This window comes from Pleurodeles waltl, chromosome 7, assembly GCF_031143425.1.
Source record: "Pleurodeles waltl isolate 20211129_DDA chromosome 7, aPleWal1.hap1.20221129, whole genome shotgun sequence".
NCBI classification, from domain to species: Eukaryota; Metazoa; Chordata; class Amphibia; order Caudata; family Salamandridae; genus Pleurodeles; species Pleurodeles waltl.
In genome coordinates, this window is record NC_090446.1 from 41,135,756 (window position 1) to 41,156,937 (window position 21,182).

The window sequence follows — 21,182 nt, forward strand, 5'->3', positions numbered from 1 at the left end:
AATGGAAGAACGCCATATAATACTACGATACAGACTTGACAGAGCCACCATCCATGAACTGTGTGCCCAGCTGGAGCCAGCCCTGATGTCCCCCATCCGCCAACCCACAGGAATTCCCCCTCTAGTGCAGGTTCTGTCTGTCCTCCATTTCTTTGCAACTGGCTCATTCCAGACAACAGTGGCCATGTCATCTGGGATGTCTCAGCCTATGTTTTCCAAGATCTTATCCAGAGTGTTGTCTGCCCTGATGAAACTCATGCGGAGCTACATCATTTTCCCAGAGGAGGGTGATTTGCCTACAGTGAAAGCTGATTTCTATGCCCTTGGACACATCCCCAACATCATTGGTGCAATTGATGGGACCCATGTGGCTTTAGTCCCCACAAATGACGATGAACAGGTGTACAGGAACAGGAAGAATTACCATTCTATGAATATCCAGGTGGTCTGTTTGGCTGACCAGTACATCTCCCATGTAAATGCCAAGTTCCCTGGGTCAGTGCATGACGCGTATGTTATGCGAAATAGCAGCATTCCCTATGTGATGGAACAGCTACAGAGACAACGTGTGTGGCTAATTGGTGACTCTGGTTACCCCAACCTGCCGTGGCTACTGACCCCAGTGAGGAATCCCAGGACCAGGGCAGAGGAACGGTACAATGAGGCCCATGGGCGTACTAGGAGGGTGATTGAGCGAACCTTTGGGCTCCTGAAGGCCAGATTTAGGTGCCTGCATATGACTGGTGGATCCCTAATGTACTCACCAAAAAAGGTGTGCCATATCATCGTGGCGTGCTGCATACTTCACAACCTGGCTTTGCGACGCCAGGTGCCTTTCCTGCAGGAGGATGGCCCAGATGGTGGTGTTGTAGAAGCCGTGGAGCCTGTGGAGAGTGAAGAGGAGGAAGACTCAGAGGACGACACAGACAATAGGGACAGAGTGATACTACAGTATTTCCAGTAACACACAGGTAAGAATCACCCACGCCATTTCACAATTGCTTATAGCCTCCTGCATCTGTACTTTCTGTGGTTCCCCCCAGATATTTTTCTATAATTTTTGCCTTTCCCTTCCCTTCTCAGTGCTGTATGACTCAGTGCCTGACTTCTGCTTTGTTTGCCCATGAACTACAGCGTATTGACATTGGTATGTTGTCATGACTAATTGACAGAACAGATATTGAACAGTAATATGTAATACATTTGTTAATAATACAGCATGACTCAAAACTGATTTGTGTGCAAAATGTGATTTATTTACAGTGCTAGATATCGGTACATGTGATTCTAAGGGTGATGGGTGGGGGTGGAGGAATATCCATGGCAGAGTCCAGTTCTCAGTCTCACAGGTGCATTGTCCTTTTGCCTGTGGAAGGATGGAGCAGAGGCAGTTCATGGTTGGACAGGGTGGCAATGTGGGACAGTGGGAAGACTTGAGGGGGTATGTCCTGCTGGCGGGGGTCTTGACATCCTACTCTGTCGTTTTTTTGGATCTCAGGCTCCTCTTACGGGGTGGTTGTTCTTCAGCAGGAGGTGGGGTTCTGGTGAGCTGTCGTGGTGTTGGGGCCTCCTGTCCACTAGCGCCGGCGGAGGTGGTAGGCTGTTCCTGGTCCGGGCTAGTGACAGGGGCCCTGTGTGGTGCACCATGGTCCCGCAACGCGTCTTCTATCCTGTTGAGGGCCAGGACGATGGTCCCCATTGCGGTCCCGATGATTCTCAGCTCCTCCCTGAACCCCATGTAGCGTTGCTCCTGCTGTGCCTGGATCTCAGTGAACCTGGCCAGTACCGTCGCCATCGTTTCTTGGGAGTGGTGGTAGGCCCCCATGAGGGTGGTGAGGGCCTCTTGGAGAGTGGGTTCCCTGGGCCTCTCCTCCCCCCCCTGTCGCACAGCAGCCCTCCGAGCTGCCCGGTTTCCCCCGGCCTCTGTCCCCTGGACGGTGTGCCCGCTACCACTGCCCCCAGGTCCCTGTTGTTGTTGGGGTGGTGGGTTAGCCTGGGTGCCCTGTACTGGCAGACACACCGCTGATTGACGTGTCCTAGAGACAGAGGCATGGGCCCGCTGGGTGGGTGCTGTGCTGGTGTTGGCAGAGGGGGTCGGGTCTGGTGTGGCCTGTGTCTGGGTGAGGGGAACCGACTGCCCAGAGGTCCCCGATGGTCCAGGCTGGTCATCAGGTTCACTGTCGACAGAGCTGCTATCCTCAGTGTGGGCCTGTTCCGGGGGTGGGATGGACATTTCTGGACTCTCCTGGCTGGTGTGTTGGTGTTCGGGTCCTGCATGGGGTAAGAGAGTTTGGTTATTGTTTCTGTGTGTGCAATAGCGTGCGTGTTATGGGTGCCCTTGTCCCCCAGTGCAGGCATTCCCTTGAGGGAGGTGTTGTGAGGGTAGTTATTGGGGGGGGGGGGGGTTTAGTGCAGTGGTCATGCTTAGGTGATGGGTGTCCATGATTTGTGTTGGCATTCAGGTTTTGGTGTTGGGTTGGGTGGGTTGTGCTGGTGGGACATTGTCAGGGAGGATGTGTGCTGGGGGGTTGGGGGTGAGGGTGGGGGTGTGGGTTGGCATGCTGGTGGGGTGGGGGGGATATAGTAGTTGAGATTGGACTTACCAGAGTCCATTCCTCCGGCTACTCCAGCGAGGCCCTCAGGATGCAGGATGTTCAAGACGTCTTGCTCCCACGATGTAAATTCGGGAGGGGTGGGTGGGGGTCCGCCGCCAGTCTTCTGGACCGCGATGTTGTGCCTGGAGACCATCGACCGGACCTTCCCCCGTAGGTCGTTCCATCTTTTGCGGATGTCCTCCCTATTCCTGGGATGCTGTCCCACCGCGTTGACCCTGTCCACGATCCGCTGCCATAGCTCCGCCTTCCTAGCTATACTGGTGTGCTGCACCTGCGAGCCGAAGAGCTGGGGTTCCACTCTTAGGATTTCCTCCACCATGACCCGGAGTTCTTGGTCCAAAAACCGTGGGTGCCTTTGGGGTGCCATGGGGTGGTGTGGGTGAGGTGTGGGGTGGTGTATGTGATGATGAGTATGTTGGTGTGTGGTGCTTTGTGCTACTATGTGGTGTGTGATGGTGTAGTGTGCCTCAGTGTGTCTTGCTATGGATTTTCTGCTGTGTCTCTCTCTCCTTCTCTCAGTAATTATGGTCGTAGGGGTTTGTGGGTGATGTGGGTGTGTGTTTTATAGTTGGTTGATTGTGTGGGGGTGGTGTGTGTATGTGTATCAGGTGTGTGTATTTCGAATTGTCCAATGTGGCTGTGTTTTGGTGCTGTGTGTGTATTCTGACAGCGGCGGTGTGTAGCGCCAATGGAATACCGCGTTTGAATGACCGCCGCGTGGATTCGTGGGTCGTAATGGCATGGGCATATTTCTGTTGGCGTGACGGTGGAGGTTTGGTCATCTCCAGTTTATCGCTGCCCGCTGATGTGGCGGCCTGCAGTGGAGGTCGGATTTTTGGAGGTTTGGCCGTTGTGGGTCAGAATGACCGTGGCGGTTTACCGCGGCCGCGGCGGTGTTATGGCGGTCTTCTGACCGGCGGTAAGGGCATTTTACCGCCGAGGTCAGAATGACCCCCTTTGTCTTTAGTGTTCATAAAAACATACACATCCTTACGTAGGGACATTTTCTCAGAACATCAGCTGTTTTATTATGAAAACACTTCTCTGTCCCATACACATTAGAGGGAGATTCCAGCCAGATGACCACGACTGTATGCTGATTGCTGAACGGATTGCCACAACTTCTGTAGGCTACAGTCCTCTTGCTCAGGTATGAGGGATGATCTCTTCCCAGGGGAACCTGAAGGGTAGAACTAGAGCTTAACATGCTGTGCTCTAATATAGCCTAAGTAGGAAATAGTTTAATGATTAAGTGACAATATTGTAACGTTATTTTTATGCTTCACTCTCCTTGTCACAATTGTAATCCTGTCATGCTTCATCGTCCTGGTTATTGCAGTAAATGCTTTATTCTCTAAGGTGAAGTTGCTTCATTAAAACCTTATTGAAACATATACTTCCTCTGATTTCCTTGTATTCGTGAGACCAATGTAAATGAGCGAAACGGATACAATCTTAGTGACCACGACTTCCCTGAGGAGTCACTTGTGTCATGCGCTCGGCTGCCCAATCATCCCTGCACTTGGGTAGAAATAGGCACTGCTAGTTAGCCGGACAAAACCTGGATTTGGCCGACAGGTGTCACCTGTAGTGGGTTCAGACTCAATCCTCACACCGCAGGTGATTCTGCGGCTCAAATCCAGTAGTTTCATTAGAATAACGAGAGCCTAAGCGACAGAGTTATACATTCATGGTCTTAAATGATCATTTCTGGCATTTTGCTCCTCCTATGCATGCTGCAGATTGCAGCAGACATAGGAATTCAGATATGAAGGAGGTACAAATGTATTCCTCCTCATTGCACCCTGCTAATGCCACCCCTGGCGGTGACGTAATAGGTTTGGCCCTACCTCAAGTATACAATATTCCATTTATGTGAGGCAACATTGAAATATATTGTGTGTTGCTGTGGCACGCCCACAGCAACACCCATTGCACAACCTTCCACGCACTGTCATGATCAGGTACCTACGTACTTACAAGGTGACATAATGCCATAAAAAGTGTACTAAAGCTACCTTGTCAATATAGCACAGTGCTTAACACCACAGAAGTATCACTGAAAGTGATGCTCCAGTGGCGCTAGGGGCTATGATGTGCCAATTTGTGCCAATGGATTGTTCCAGTACATCATAGCTGCAGTCTACAGCCTGATGCCCAACCTGCATGTCACATGAATGGAAGCCAAGTTGCCATAACTTTCTATGTCACATCTTGTAAGTGTGTTGTCTATCCTTATTGTGTCTTGTCCTACCCTCCCTTTGCATCCATAGTGTTGCTTTGCAATTTGTGTTGCTGTGCTCATGGCACAGCACCACACATGGCAATTTTCACATGTCCCAGTCTTACATGTTTCACATACACCCATGCTGTGCTGAGACCTTGTACCACCCCAGGGATGGCATAGTCACGACACTCTGCTCTTATTGCCATTGATGTCTCCTCATGTTGTGATTTGTGTTTGTGTGCTACTTTGCATAGCACTCATGGACCTGGCAGAGTCCTGTTTCTGCATCCTGTCGGAGTAGGTTGTTCTACTGAACACCTATGTCCTCCCCCTCAATGCAGCCCTCCTTGCATTATGAAACATGAGTGCAGCATGGTGATATTACAGCTCATGTGACAAAAGCACAGGTTTGAATCCAGGGAAGGCCAATATGGGCATGACATTTCTGCTGTGTACATCATTCTGTTTGTGATAGTGCCTGATGGTAAATGTGTCTATGGACATTGCCAATTCTGAGGAGATGTACTCATGTCAGGGCCTGAGGTAGGTTTATATTTCATGTGCAACAGTCCAAGGGGCACCTGACTGCCACTGTGTAATTGTTCACCCCCTACAGCACAGGTGGTGGTGGCAACTGTTGTCAATGTGTAATGCCCCATGGGCCAATGGCCTGGACATGGCAGTTTACCAGCAGCTGAGGGACTGGCTATGGCATCAGTCCTGTGACACCAGACCAGTGATATGTTCAACACTACCCTCCAGGTATATTTCCAAATTTCCTCCAGCCTTGTCATGGCGGTGTAACCCCATTAAATGGTTGTTGGGGAAGTGATGAGGTGTGCCCACTGCATGGGCCTGCACAGCCCATGTACTTGGCATGGGCAGTGCAGGGTGTTCCATACCTTGGCCCTTTGCCCTTTCAACTGCCTGATGTGCAGGGCTCCGTGGTGTGTGTCCTATTACACCCAATGCAGGCCACAGCTGGCACTGACTCTATTTGATCCATCTATATTGTCTAGTGTGTGCCCACAGAGCTACTGTGTTCAGACCCATTAGCAGCCACCATCCCAACACGTGACTCATCCTGCCAAGTGCAGTGGGTACACTGCACTGGCAGTCTTACCAACACCAGGCTTGCCCATGCACCATCCCATTGATGTGGGATTAAACACCATTATGTGAAAGTCATACCCCATGTGTTGCATAAGTGTGTTTATTTCCCAATTCCCATGTGTCTGACATGGTTGTGTCCAAATAGTTGTAGGCTCAGCCTGTGACTGTTGTGACCTACTGTTTGAAATCTGTGCTACATATTTTGTGTATTGGCACATTTCAGTTCAGCATCAATATGTGTAGTTGAACACAACTTCAGTTTAGTTGGTCTGGGTAGAGGCATGTTACCAATGATTCCAGTCCAACCTGCTATTCCGCCAGCACCTGTTGAGTTAATTGCTCCATGTACCCAGGGGACACCCTGAATGCGTCATGTAGGGATGGCTACCTCATGTGGATGTGTTGTCTTAGTGTGGTGGTGGTACCAGTATATGCCTGGGGACTGGTGGGACCATTGCAATGACTAGTGTGCTGTGAGATGCAGCACTAATGCGTTTGGGCAATGAGGCGAGCAGTTACAAAATGTTATAGCAAGGGACACCACTATGTAGTTGCCCAGGAATGGTCTTGGTCGTGTTAGAGGTGTTGATGTGACTACATGCAAAGGTTTAGTAATATCACAACCAGTGGCACGGTGACTACACATGCCATCCATACCATGTGCTGCAGTTGTACATGTGGGTATTTAAGCCTGGTGTTCCTAATGTGTCCAGGTTGTGTATGTTTCAATGGTGCATGGCACTTCCAAGGCACAGGTACATGGGTAAGCTTAAGTTGGCATGGTGCAAGTTGCTTACTGTGCATTGTATCCCTCTGCACTCCTTTAACATACATTGTGTGTGTCCTATGTGTTCCCCCTTCTAGCATTGACATTTAAGCATATATTTCCCCCATGCAACTTACCCTGCATTTGTGGTGTTTCCTGGTATTCTGCACTGTCCTGTCCTTGCATCCCTGTGATGATTTCTTCCAGGATGACCGCTGCAACCATCTCATCCATATCATCCATGTACTCTTGCGGTGCTGGACTCCCACCTTCAGTTTGCAGTGCTGCCTTCCTGTTCCGTGCCATTTTTTCCTTGGTCCTTCTCTTGCAGTCATGCCAGTGTTTCTTGTACCCAATCACTGTTCTCCTGACCTCTGCCACACTGTTGACCTTATCCACAATCTGCTGACAGATTCCCTCTCTACTTCCAATTGGCAGTTTAGAGGTGACGAAGAGCTTATTTTGATGCTCCATCACCTCTCTCACCAGTATTTCGTGCTCCTCTGTGCTGAAATGACACTTCTTCTTTTTCTTCTCCCTCCCCTGGGTCTTGTCTGTGTCCTGCTGGCTGGTTCCTGGTTGACTGGGGTATCCCTGGGGTCTCTCCGGGCTTCTGGTATCCATTTTGGGGCTCCTTTGCATTGTTTGCTCCATTTGCGTCTCTTTTTTTATGCTATTCTGTTAAAAAAGTTATGCATTTCAGGTTTGCCAGGTGTTTCCATGTGGTGAACCGGATTAGAGTAAATTTTCCTCCATTAATGGCATTTTGCCTTACGACAAGGCTCAATGGTTAACGTGGGAAAAAATGACTTTGAACATTTTTTGCGCCACCCAGCGTCAAAGTATAAATTTGACGGCCAAGTGGCATTAAAAAATGGCACTAGTCAGCACTAACCTTTTTGGCGCAAAACAGCGTTAGCACAGTTTTGCATCAAAAAGCATAACTCAGGGCCTTATTATTTTGAAAATTCATTTCTTGACTTGTGTATGTTGGATTTTTGTCGCTTTGGTCTTGTTTGATTTACATAAATATTACCTATTTTTCTAAACTTGTGTTGTGTCCATTTTGTAGTATTTTCACTGTATTATTGTTTGTGTTATTACAAATAGTTTACACATTGCTTCTGAATAAAGCCTGCCTGCTCGTGCCAAGCTACCAAAGGGGTAAGTGGGGGTTAACTAGGTATGTTTCTCCTTTGCTGTGACTAGAGTGATGGCCCTTGCTTGGACAGGGACAACCTGACTGCAAATCAAGGACCCCATTTCTAACATCTCTACTTTATAACACTCACTACGTCGTACTTCTTACTTATCAAGCCTCTCTGTGATATTACTTCTCTTCGCTTTTTATAATTTGTTTGCTCTTGTTTCATCCACCTTTTTTCCTTACCATTCTTTTGTCTTATCCTTCATTTTCTTTTTTTACTTGTCTTTTCTATCCATACACTTCCCTCTTATCAACCTCTATCTGTCATCTCTGTAACCCATCACCTTTTCTTCTTGTCCATATTCCAGAATCTTTGTGTTTATCACCCATTAGAGTCACAATGCTGTTGGTGACTCAGGGGTTTTACATGCATCTGATGAAAGGACACCATGACTACCACAGCTGTGAGCTAATGTTTCATTACCATCATTAGTGGCATGAGTGAGTTTGCCATATTATGATGTCTATAGGATATATTAGACTCACAATATGGCTGACGGAATATCCTTCACAATTGTGATCGATTAAACTCCTCATTCCCCAAACTCTTGATCAAGCCCTAAGTGTATGTTGTTTATCCAGATCAGGGACAACTATCAGTTCCAAAATTTTATAGCAATGGTAAGGCATACACTTTTTTTGTTCTTACACTGTGTGCTGTCTGTAAGAAAGCTGGGTATTATTTGAGGTGGGTGACTGCCAGCCTTAATGAACAATAACACTTCTTGTCAGGGTCAACCCTCAAGATCACTAAATGAACCTGAGGTCAACTACCTGGTGGAGACGGCACAGGCTCTTAACTTACTGCAATGTGTAAAGTATTTATGCAATACCAAAACAGTAATCATGTTAAAACACCAAGTAATAAAAAATCCCAAGCTGAATTAGAAAATAAGCATTAAATTAAATAAACAAATTAAAGCAAAATGAAAAAATCAAATAAGGGGAACAGGAGGTATGACATTTTAAAGTTTTAGGTGACAATAATTCCGAAAAGCTCAAGAGCTAATGCTAGTCAATGGTCATAAAAGACTGGGACTTGGGACTTATTTGAGGCCAACTGTCATGGATCTCAGGTCAGATACACCAAGTGTATTGGTTATGGTGAAAGTATATTGGTCAAAAAGTTTAAAATCACACTTCAGAAAGGCAAAGTGTCAATTTTAGGGAGAAAACTGCAACTGGGAGTTGCTGCAGTGGAACCGAATTTAAGATACTTAAAGCAGGTTGGTCCTGCTAATGCTCTGAAACTTTTGAAAATTCATGCTGAAAATTTTCTAAGTTTCAACTCAGAATGGAAGCTTTTTTTTTTATGTGCCGACATCTCTTCTAGGAATGAAGCAGAAATTCAATCCAACACTATGGAAGAGCTGGTGGGATGTCTTTCTTTGTGTTTATTGCTGAACCTCTGGAAGAAACATTTTCAAAAGTTTCCAAAATCTGCTCAAGCAACCACAGGAGTACATTTCTAAGCCCACTCCCCCCGGACCTCAGAGAAAAGCATTTGGAGAATCTCAGGGTGGCAGGCAAAGAACAACTGCTCAGTCCAATTAAGTTACCACTTGTAAGTCAGTTACCACTGATAACCTTGGCATTTCAGGAAAGGGTCTCTTTGAGCCTGTTTTGACCATGTAGCCACACATAAGGTCAGCTAACTGACCCTTGGAGTCAACTTCCTAATCCTGTTGCAAGGAAGATCAGCACCAGTCCTTCAGTGCTCCTCATCATAGCTCACAGACAGGAGGTCTGACCCTCTTCTGATCATCTACATTCCAGACCGTGTTCAGAGGTTGGCCCTAGTAAGTGGGTGGGGGTGATTCCTGTATATGATAAAAGAGTTCAGGCCCTTCCCTAGCTACTTTTATTTAGTAGTCTTTATTTGCCTTACTGCAAACATGTCTAAATTTCTGCCAGAGCAATTGCAAGATGAGTAAAGTCTTCAGCCACAATAAACGTGGGCTCTGATAAAGGAGGGTGTGCCCACATCTAACAGCAAAATCAAGGTTGAAGCAGGCCCTGCACTTACAACAAACAATGAGACAGATGTCTGGTAAGAAATGGCAGGGTCCTTCAGCAACCAGATAGGGGACATTTAAGACTTGTGATCCAGTCCTGTTTGAACCCTTTTGACGTGCAAAATGTTTACAAAATGTTTACATGTACCTCCGACAGGCATTTCAGGTAAGATCAGACACTGTTTAACCAACAATAAGGGCAACAACCCACATCTTAAGTTTCCATCTTAGCTAAGAGAACTCATCACTTCCCATTCATGGCAACATGTTTATCAAAGTGTCTATTGTGTGGCTCCTGGGAGGAATTTCACACTTCCTTAAAGGCTAAGTGCCTGATTTAAGAAAAGTGGTGCTGCAGCGCCTCTTTTCTTGCCCCCCTTAGCACCCTCCTAACTCTACCATGTGTGTGCTGTATATAAGATAGGGTAAACCATGGCAATCGTTAGGGAACCAGCATCAGAATTGTTTATGCTCGTTCAGAGCTTTGCAGGATTACCTGAAGAAATGTTGACGCTAATCCTGCAAAGCCTATTGAGCCTCATTGTAAACAATGGTGTAACGCCTGATTGGAGCAAAAAGTGCCAAAAAAACTGATGCAAAGAAATCGCTTAGATTTTCTTGTGCCATCTTTTTGACCCCCAATGGGGGAACACCACCTTTGCATACATTGCGCAGGTATAATGTAACGCAAAGGGTTAAAAAGTGGCTCAATGCATGCATTGCGCCACTTTGTAAATTTGGCGCAACGATTTCGGGCTTGGTGGGCTACGTTACCACAAAAAAAGCAGCAAGGAGGCTCTACGAGCTCTTAAATCTGCCCCTTAGTACCAACTGTGCATCTATTGGAGAGCTATTACAAGTTAGCCACCAGGACCTTCAGACATGTAATGCAATGTTCCAAAAGTTTACCTTACCTTTATACTTATCAAAAAGCACTCTTCACAATTGAATTGGATTACTAATAACTATAAAATGTGGTGGTTTAATTGTTTACCTTTTGTGGTATTAAACCAGAGAGGATATTGTTAATTTTGGAATCTGTACTCTGGTTTTCTGCCACTATCAATGTACGGAAATGCTGACCAACTTTCCATGTGTCCCACTTTTAAATACTACGCCTACCTTGTAGCTTAGAGAGCCCATGTAAGGGTGACTTTTTATATTTGAAAAGGAAGTCTTTATCAATCAAAAAGGGTTTATTTTAAAAGGTTGCACTGCAGGTTTTAAGTAAGTGGCTTTTAACTTCCAGGACCTGGGTGCATTTTCTAGACTTAGTAAGTTGAATGTGTCAGTTAACAATAAGCCAATTTAACCATTTTTAAAGTAGGGGAGTTTGATTCCATTCACTGAATTGGCAGAATTTGTCTAGTCTGCATTACTCTTTTAACGCAGAGTTCATTCTCAATTCTGCAAATCACTGTTTGGTGCAATTTGTTTCACAGCGAGGCTCCAGAAATGTGAGCAGGTGAGTTTGAGTGAGATTCGGCATCCCCTAGAATGATGTACTAATGCAACTCCTCATCATCAGAACGCTGCTTTTTGAGTATATTTTCTGCTGCTCAAGAAGATTTTTTACTCAGGTGGAAACAAATTGAAAGCAAATGGTTGTGTTGGTCTTGCACACTGCATGGTGCCTTACTTGTTGATTTAATAGCACTGCTCATGCTACCAGAGCTAAATTGCAGAATGAGCTGTGCATCATGCAGATTTCCGGCCCAAAGTTGGAGCCAACAGTATCTCACAATGTTTTTAGGTAACTCTGTGGAATTCTACTGAGTGAAACTCTGTCAGTTTAGCCCACCCCTACTTTAAAGAGGGAGAGAGAAACTTTATTCTTGCTTAGGGAGGGTAAAGTGTACAGAGTTCCATACCCAACAAAAATATGGTGGGGAAAAAGTTGAGAAAAACCTGTGGTGACTATGCAGAAAAGGTGAATTTTCTACTTTGACTCACTCTTTTTTCAGAAATGGAAGGCTTAGTGGCAAATTTGAACTTTTGAAATGACAGATTGTAGTACCATCTCAGCAGCAAGTGTCTTGACCCAGTATATTATCTTAGCATTGTAGGACGAGAGGAGTAACAGCAGTACTATAATCAGGGCCACTGAAATTATGCAGCAAAGGAGGATGCAATGATGTAGCAGAGATGAATGAATTATGAAACTTATTTGGGTATTTCTCATACTTTACTTGTCAACACTGCCTGAAGAAGGGTTTCACCTTATTACAAGTTTAAAGTGCATTTAGAACAAAAGCAGCTGAAAGATAATGAGTAAACTTATGTGACGGGCCTGCCACTATATGCAGCAATAAATCACTGTTTCTTTATGAATTTTGAACCTTTTGAGGTGACTTTTTGTTGAAATCTGCAAATTATGCAGCAGGTGATGAATTAAGTGGCAAATATGACAAATTCATATTTATGTATAATGTCCTGCAGCGGCAGAATCACACAATTCCAGTGGCCCTGACTATAATCCATTTCTGTCTATTCTTGTAACAGCATGAGAGAATATGTTGGAAGACACACAGTCGACTGTGCCATAAAGTGGGTTATCTGTTCTTTAAGTTCCTTTTAATTATATTTGTGAGCTTCTCATGAGATTGAGAGTAGCTAGGACAGCAGCAGTACCTGCTGCCAATGCTTCCAAGGCATTGCTGCAGGTTATTTTCTTTGTATAATAGTTGCCTGCACTTCTCTTCCCCATTCTGCATATGTGTTGTATTAGTGAAACTTGGAAAGTCTTTTTACTTGAGAAGGGCCAAGACTTTACCATTGTCACTGATTTTTGCTTAATATAATGTCATAAGCAGGGCCATTAGAATTATCTGATTCTGTGTCTGCAGCATATTCTGCATAATTATGGACTTCCCACATTTGCACTTAAGCCATTATCTGCTGAATAATTTGCAGATTTTACCAAGAAGAATGGTTTCTAGCTCAACTGAATCAATTTCAGTTACTAAAGATTATGGGACACGTGTTGCTGTGCAGTGAAAGGCTCTTCATACAGATTGACTCGTCACCTGTCAGTTGCCTATTGCAGTATTTCCATGTTCAACTGGTACTGACGAGATTTAACCTTAGCCAATACATTATTTATGTGTAAATATTTAGAAACTAATGATGTACTGCTATTACAAAATATTTTGTCTTTTTTGCCACATAGTTTAGTCACTGCCATAAATTAGAAGGAGCATCACAGAAGAATGAAAATAAATCAAGCACTAGGCTATATATCCCAAGTGTGCATTTTCACTTACTTTTCTTGCAATGGCAAACAACCTGATTTTGTCAGACAGGATGACCTGTCTGCTGAACTTTCGACATGGAGGTTACTGCCTTACTGGCTATCTCCCTGCCGTGCCTATTACAACTTTCCGGCTGGGCAGATGGGCAGAAACTAAGGTTTCGTGCTTGTAAGCCCAGCAGTAAAGTGGCACCAACATTGCTGTGCAGATAGTGAGCATTGTGAGGGTGCTGGACAGGGGGACCCCTACACTGCCCATGTCAAGTGCAGTGCAGGAAAACCCCTGTGGCCCACTGCACATGTTCTCTGCCAGCCTTCTCATAGTGGTTTCACTGCCATGAAAAGCCTGGCAGAGGACCATGTTGTAATCAGCACGGTAGCACTGTGTGCAGCGCTGCCGTGGCTGATTCCGACCTCTGCCTCCATCTGCCCATCCAGATCACTAAGTGGAGACAGCGGTCTGACCACAAGGGTTGAATATGTCCGTCGGACTGCCACAGCAGTGGCGGTTTTGACCGACCACCGTGAGCCTGGCAGCCTAGTGACCATCATACTCATAATGAGGGCCAAAATGTTTTACTGATGAGGGTTTAAAATTGTTTTCATCTCTTAATTACTGTGTGATAGGAGCGTGTGACCTCTACATATTAGAGGTGTCTGAGGTACGATATGAGGAAAGTGGTTTGTTATATGTAGTCGCTGTGTGAGTTCACCACAAGTAACTGGGAAATGACTATCAGAGCAATCTTGCTGTGACCAACTCTGGTACGGAGTCAGTCACTGTGATGAATAAGTTCCAGTCCACCAGTTATCTTCCAGCCAAAGCAGTCTCCAGTCTAAATTCAGGCTCTACGCGTGAACCTTCATGAACTTTGATGGAGTAATCCTGATGCAAGGGACACAGGATCATGAAGATGCTCAAGCTTTCTGAGCTGGTGACAGGGCTCCACTTGGTGCCACCTCCAAGTCTAAGTACACAGTTGGGTGACTTTGACACAGGGGTCAATGTCCCTCAAAGTCTAGGTAAAGACCAGGCAAAAACCAGTTGCCACTGTTCTACTAGTCTCAAGGGATAGCAAAATCAGCAAGGCAGCTGTTTCCTTTAAATATTGGCAACTTTTGCTGGGTGACCAAACTACATTTTAATGACTCTCCCTGGTCCAGCAGACACAGGTACAATTTTTGAGGGTCACAACTTCTCTAAATGCTGCTTTTTGGGGATCAGTGGCGGTCAGGCATTCTTGGCTGCCAACTTACCAAAACAGGTGTCTTCAGCGTTTGTGACCCTGTAACTCTAACAGGAAGTCAGACAACTTGTCCTTGGAGTTAAATCTGCAGCTCAGGGACAGTTTTGCTTCAAGCAAGGTACCATAGGTACAGTCCTGTCTTTGACAAAGGAGCAGAAGGTGCACTCCAGTCTTTGGTGCAGTCTCTTGTTGCTGGATCCAGGGAATAACAGGGTAGTCCTTCTTCAGTCCTCCTTCAAGTTCACATGTGATTAGAGGTCTGGGTGCCAGGTGAGCCACTTTCATGCCCTGTTCTTGCGATTAGATGATGTGGTATCTACCAGGTCGTGTGCTGCCTATTGATGACTTCCTGTAAATTGTGGATTCTATCTAGGTCAGAACGCCCAATTCTGCCCCTCCCAAAATGGCAGAACTGTTCTCTTGACTTGTGGAGCTCCCTAGCCCATTCAAGAGGCATGGCTACTTAGTGCTATACACCCAAAGTCAAATTGGTTTGGGAATAGCTTCCTTCACTCTGTCACTGATGTCACTGATGTTAGCCTGTCTGTAAAAACAAAAGAGCTGCTCGTTTGTGAATTTGCACCATTTGCCCTTCAGAAGTGGCTTCCCCTGCAGAGCTTGCCTTTTGGACTCACTCCCTGTTTGGCCTTTCTGCCATGAAGAGGTCATACCTCTTCCACCTACTGGCCCTCTGTTTACCTTCCTGAGAATCATTCACACCTCCCTGCCGGATGGCAGAAGGCTTTCTCATGGGCAGTAATCATAAACAGTCACTGAAAAACTTTGGGCAGCAAACTGGCATCAAAAAGAATGGGACATTTCTTGAAATTACTGACATATGCCAAGAGGAATATGATATAAGTTTACATTAATATGACAGATTGAAATGAATATCAGTTACAGCAGTTAATATAGTATATTCTGAAAATAATATATTGCCACTGAAAATAATGTCACATGACTATGAATTGTTATGAAATGAACATTACAGAGATCAGTGTGAATAAGAGATATACAGAAATGAATATGAGATCATTTGAAATTACTATGACTTGTGTTGAAATTAATATAAGACCAATTGAAATTAATTTGACATGCCTTAAAATTAATATGACCATGCTGATATTCCCAGGACATTTGGTCAAAATAATATGGTATGCATTGAAATGAATATGATATATACAAAAATGGATATGACATAGGTTAAAATAGATATGATGCATGGTAAAATTAATGATGAGTTAATATGATTATGACATTCTTTGAAAAATATTAATTGAAAGGAATATGACACATGTAAAAATTAATATGATATATTACTCTGAATATGAGCTTTACTGACATGAATTTGATATGATTTTAAAATGAACAGGAGTATCTTATGCTATATAATAGAATGAATGTTATGTGTTGAAATTGTGTGATTATTGTTAAAATGAATATAAGAAGTTTTAATATGAATGCAACATCCGTTGAAAGTAACGTGACACATGCTAAGCTGATTATGTAATGCCTTGAAATTAATATGAGACACATTGAAATGAATTCAACATACATTGAAATGCATGTGACAAATGTTAAAATTAGAATGACACTTGTTTAATGAATATGGCATTCTCTGAAATTATTATGATTCACATTGAAATGAATATGACATGTATTAAAGTAATTATAATATTGTAATGACTATGACGTTGATTGAAAGGAATGTGGCACGCTAAAATTAATATGAACTACTTCTAAATGTATGCAACCTGTTGAAATGAATATTGCCGATGTCAAACTTTTAAAAACTAATATGAAACTATGTAAGAAAAATGTGGCATGCATAGCAATGACTAAAGCACATCTTGAAATGAACACAAGCCATGTCTAAATTAATATGATATATGTTTAAATGAAAATGGTATACTTTAAATTTATATTGATTTGCTTTAAAATAATATTAGATACCAAAGTTAGGATCACATGTTCTGAAGGCATACTGTATGTACTAAGATGAATGAATTTTACATGATTATAACACATATTTAACTGAATGTAAATGAAGGAAACATCATTTACCACACATCCATTGACTTGTATAGGTTTACCAAACAGGTAAATACCACCCAGGTAAGTATTTCTTCCTTTACCACACAGTACTTTACTACGCAGACATGTATTTTATTGTATAATATACCTTATTTAGGTGCAATCAGAGGTAAAGGGAGGCAAGTGTGTTTTTCGGATAGAAGGGTGGGTGGAGGTAAATGTAAGGGTAATTTTAAGGTTTAGTGTATAGCAGAGGTGTACAGTGGAGTGGCATAGATTCAAGTGCCACACAGTGGAATAGCATAGAGTGGAGTAGTATAGAGGGGAACAGTGAATAGTGGGGTAGTATACAGTGGAGTGGGAAGAGTGGCATACACATACAGTGTAGTGGCTTAAAATGGAGCTGCATACAGCGTAAAAGTGTAGAGTGCAGTGTCATAGAATGCTGCAGATTGTTCAAGCTTGAACTCTAAAAGGAGAATCCCCATTTAGTGTCCTTATCTCTGAACAAAATTTACCATCTAACATGGCAAACGCTCAACGGGTAGTAATTGCAGTAAATATGCAAGCACCCCTTACCACACATCTGTTGACATATGGCCTCACAGTCCAGGGAGGGCCAGTTACATTTGTTGTTGAAGCTCACCCAGATTACAAAACAGAAATATTCTTGTTTTGGGTCACATTTCCAACAGCTGATGGGAACACAAATACATTTCATCACTACACACCAGGCAATATACCTGCACAATACAGAACATATGCTTATTTAGAAATACCTTTATCTTATCAAGACCATAATAAGTGGCTTGACCCCACCTTACCACACACAATCCTACATGTTAGGTTAGATCCTCTAAGTAATGATGGTCCTACATGGCCTTTAATGGCCACATATACACGGCATCCTGATGCAGCAACCTTGGTGGTAGCTGAGGTTCACCGCTTATATACTGAGCTTAAGGCAATATACAGACTTTTAGTACAGTTTGTTATGCAGACTTTAAATATAAACCCAGCATGTGCTTCACCGGTGCAGCCACAGTCAGCAACGCCAGGTATTAATCCTGGAACTGCACATTCTATCATGGGTAAGGTATCCGCCAAACAGGAAGAGATTCTGTTTTCGTTAGCTCAAGCAAATTATGCACTGGAAGCAGTATTTCCCCAAATGGGACCTCAGGATAAGCATAGAATATTAACTATGTGCTTGCCATTTGGTTCCCACAGCAGATAACTGCAATACTTGGAGCACAGTATTTGCCACTCTCTATACTATTGCACACGGTACACCAACACTTGCCAATCTTCCAGAAGTGTTAAAAGAAATTCAAGATGAATACCGGGCTGCCGCAACCCTGGACTTGGGGATTCAACTTATGGGCAATTTTGCCACTGTATCTTCAATTACATTAAGTAACCTTAAAGGGGAACCAGTAGCACTAGCAGTGCGTATGCGGCTCAGTGACGTTCCTGCACAGGATCAAGAACGTGAGCTACCAAAGATTATTGTGGAGACCTACTCAAGTATTGGTCGAGATAGTCTGGGGGCCAGACCAATAAAACCACAATTACAGGGTAAATCTAATAAAGATTTTTATCAAGCAAGCACCTGTGGGTTCTCAAAAACACTGGGATAAATAACAACAAACACCTAACAAAGAAAGGGGATGATCTCCGCAATAGGAGACACCTCTGAATAGATATAATCTCAGAAATAGAGCTAAAATTAAAATACCTGACAGATACAAATATACTGATGCACGCCAATTTCATTCTGGTCAGAGCAGAGAACTGAAAATGAGAAACCAATACAGGAATCACAACGCTCAACAGTAGTTTCTGTGAAAAAAGAAGATAAACTTCCCCAACAAAAACCCCAATTAAAAAAAAAAAAAAAGTGGCTACAGTTGCGATTCGTCATGCACTCAAGAGGGCTCTATTGAGGAACAAGACTTGGGCACTAGCTCTGCTAGACAGCGCAGCAGAGGTCACAATATTTCGCCGGAATCTTCAAGAGCATCTGGAGGTGAAATCAACTGATGACTTCTTACAAGCTGAAACAGCGGGCATGCGTGTCTCCACGCGTGACAAGGTGTATAAAGTAACGATACACTTAGAAGGGGACATTGAACGCACAATAGACGCAATCTTTTGGGATCGCGTCATCAATATTTATGACATTTTGTTAGCTAGGAAGGGTGGGCCACTTGAATTTGTCCGTACCTGCCCACATGGGGATGAAGGTATTGAACTTTCTTTCTTGCCTCTGGTTCCCAAAGAGCTCAAAGAATCCTACTCCATTGATTGGGCATTTGGCACAGGGACCCACGTTATACCGCAACCACATAGGGTGGGATAAAGATTACCCCATAATATAATTCCAATTAAATCCCAATCCCAGCCTCAATCTCAATATCCAATAAAATATGATGCTCAAGTACCTGTGAGGGAAATCCTCACACAGCTAGAGTACCAGGGTGTAATCAAACCCTGTGTCTCACCAATGAATAATCCTTTATTCCCCATAGCTAAACCGGAACATTCATACAGAATAATCTTAGGCTATAGACACTTAAATAGTCAGACATGCACTTATGCTAGACAGAATTCACATAGCACAGCACTTATGAACCACACAGGCCCATATTTATACCCTGGTTGGCCGGATTTGCATCATTTTTTTGATGCAAATTCGTCCCAAAGGTAATTCCATATTTATAATTTGGCCCTAGATCCGTCCAGCGCCAAAGTTATGGAGTTTGAGACATTTTCTGTATGTGAAAACCTACCTTATGCTAATGACATGCAAGGTAGGCGTTCCCGTGCAAAAAATGACTCTAAGGCATGTGTGCCTTTTTTTATCCTCTGGCATCAAAATGATGCACAGGAGGAGGCGGGCCTTAAAACAAGGTGCCCAGACGGATTTGTACCGATTTTTAACACCTTGGTCAGGGCAGGCGTTAAGGGACCTGAGGGCTCATTTCCATCGTGTGAGACCATGGAAGCAGTTTACAGGTGCCCTTCCCAGCACCCAGGAACACCCCCTGCCACTCTAGCCCACCCCTGGAGGACACCCATGGATGGGGGAACCCATCTATGGTGAGTGCAGGTAAGTGCAGGTAAGTATATATATATATTTTTGTTTTTAAAGTGGCATAGGGGGGCCTAACATGGGCCCCTCTACATGCCACTGTGCCTAATGGCCTGGCCTGGGCATGGCCATTGGGCAGGGGGGCATTACTCCTGTCTTTGCTAAGACAGGAGTCATTTCCATGGGGGTTGTGCATCAAAAAATGGCGCCTCGCAAATGCAGAGTAGCGATACTACTACGTAAATCTCTCCCAGTTACAATCATTAAAACATGGAATGATATGGAGGGGAGAAATGTATTCGCAAAACTAAAGATAGGAGACACTTTTCTATGCGTGGGCTCAGTCTATGCGCCAACCGGCATTAAGCAATCCTTTTTCCTACAACTAAACCGCCTCCTGACTGAAATCGGGACCACCCGCTACATTATTGGGGGAGACTGGAACCTCGCCCGAGATGCCATACTTGACAGGACAGGCCCCATCGATACGGATAACAATCACAATAGGGCACTGCTGATGGACTTAACCGCAATGCAGGCTTAGTCGATTGCTGGAGACTGACACACCCAAAAGATAAGGATTATACCTTTTTATCGCCTGTCCACAGCGCCCAATCTCTCCTGGACTATTTCCTTGTATCACACACTGTAATCCCCCAAATACAAAACACCAGTATACTGGATAGTGGACTTTCAGATCACTCCCCGATCCTACTCCTGATCCAAACAGGCCTTACCTCCCCTGGTCGCAAACCATGGCGCTTTGCGGTGCATAGATACCGCTTCCTCCAAGGGATAGAACAACTTAGGGCCCATGTGTCTACATATATGGCCAAAAACACTGGTACTGTGGCCTCCAAATGGGTTCTATGGGCTACTCAAAGGCAATCTTGAGAGGGAACGTGATGCGTGAAGCAGCACTATCTAACAGGGACAGGGAGACTCGCCAGCGAACCCTCGAAGACACCATCCAGAGCCTCACCAGACAATACACCGCTCAGCCGTCTCTCACACTACGTCGCTCCCTCGAACAGGCCCGAATGGCACATAACGAGCTCTATACATCGCAGGCAGAATACGCGCTACAAAGACTACGCGGCTGCCACTATGAACAAGGTAAGAAGGGGGAACGTCTCCTAGCAGCACAACTCTGGCAGAGAGAAGCTGCCTCCGTCATCCCGGCCATAATGTCCCCCTCAGGAGAAGTACTAACCCACCCACAAGATATTGTAAGCAAATTTGCCGCCTTCTACCAACATCTCTATTCCCCTGAAACAACAGCCAACAAAGCGCAGATTGAGGCATTTCTCACCACGGCCAACCTATACCGTCTCTCGGAGGCAGGCTGAGCTCTTCTAGAGGGTGACATAAGTAGAGAAGAAATAATGCACACCATCACGAATTTCCCCTACCACAAATCCCTGGGCGAGGATGGCTTTCCAGTGGAATTTTATAGATGGGCAGGTGAAGAGGCAATCACTGCTGCACACGAGACGCTCACGGAGGCATGTCAAGAAGGCTCCTTGGGTGCTCTGTCCAACAGGGCTACGATTGTTGTCCTGCCCAAACCAGGGAGAGACCCCCTACTCTGCACCAGCTACCGCCCTATCTCTC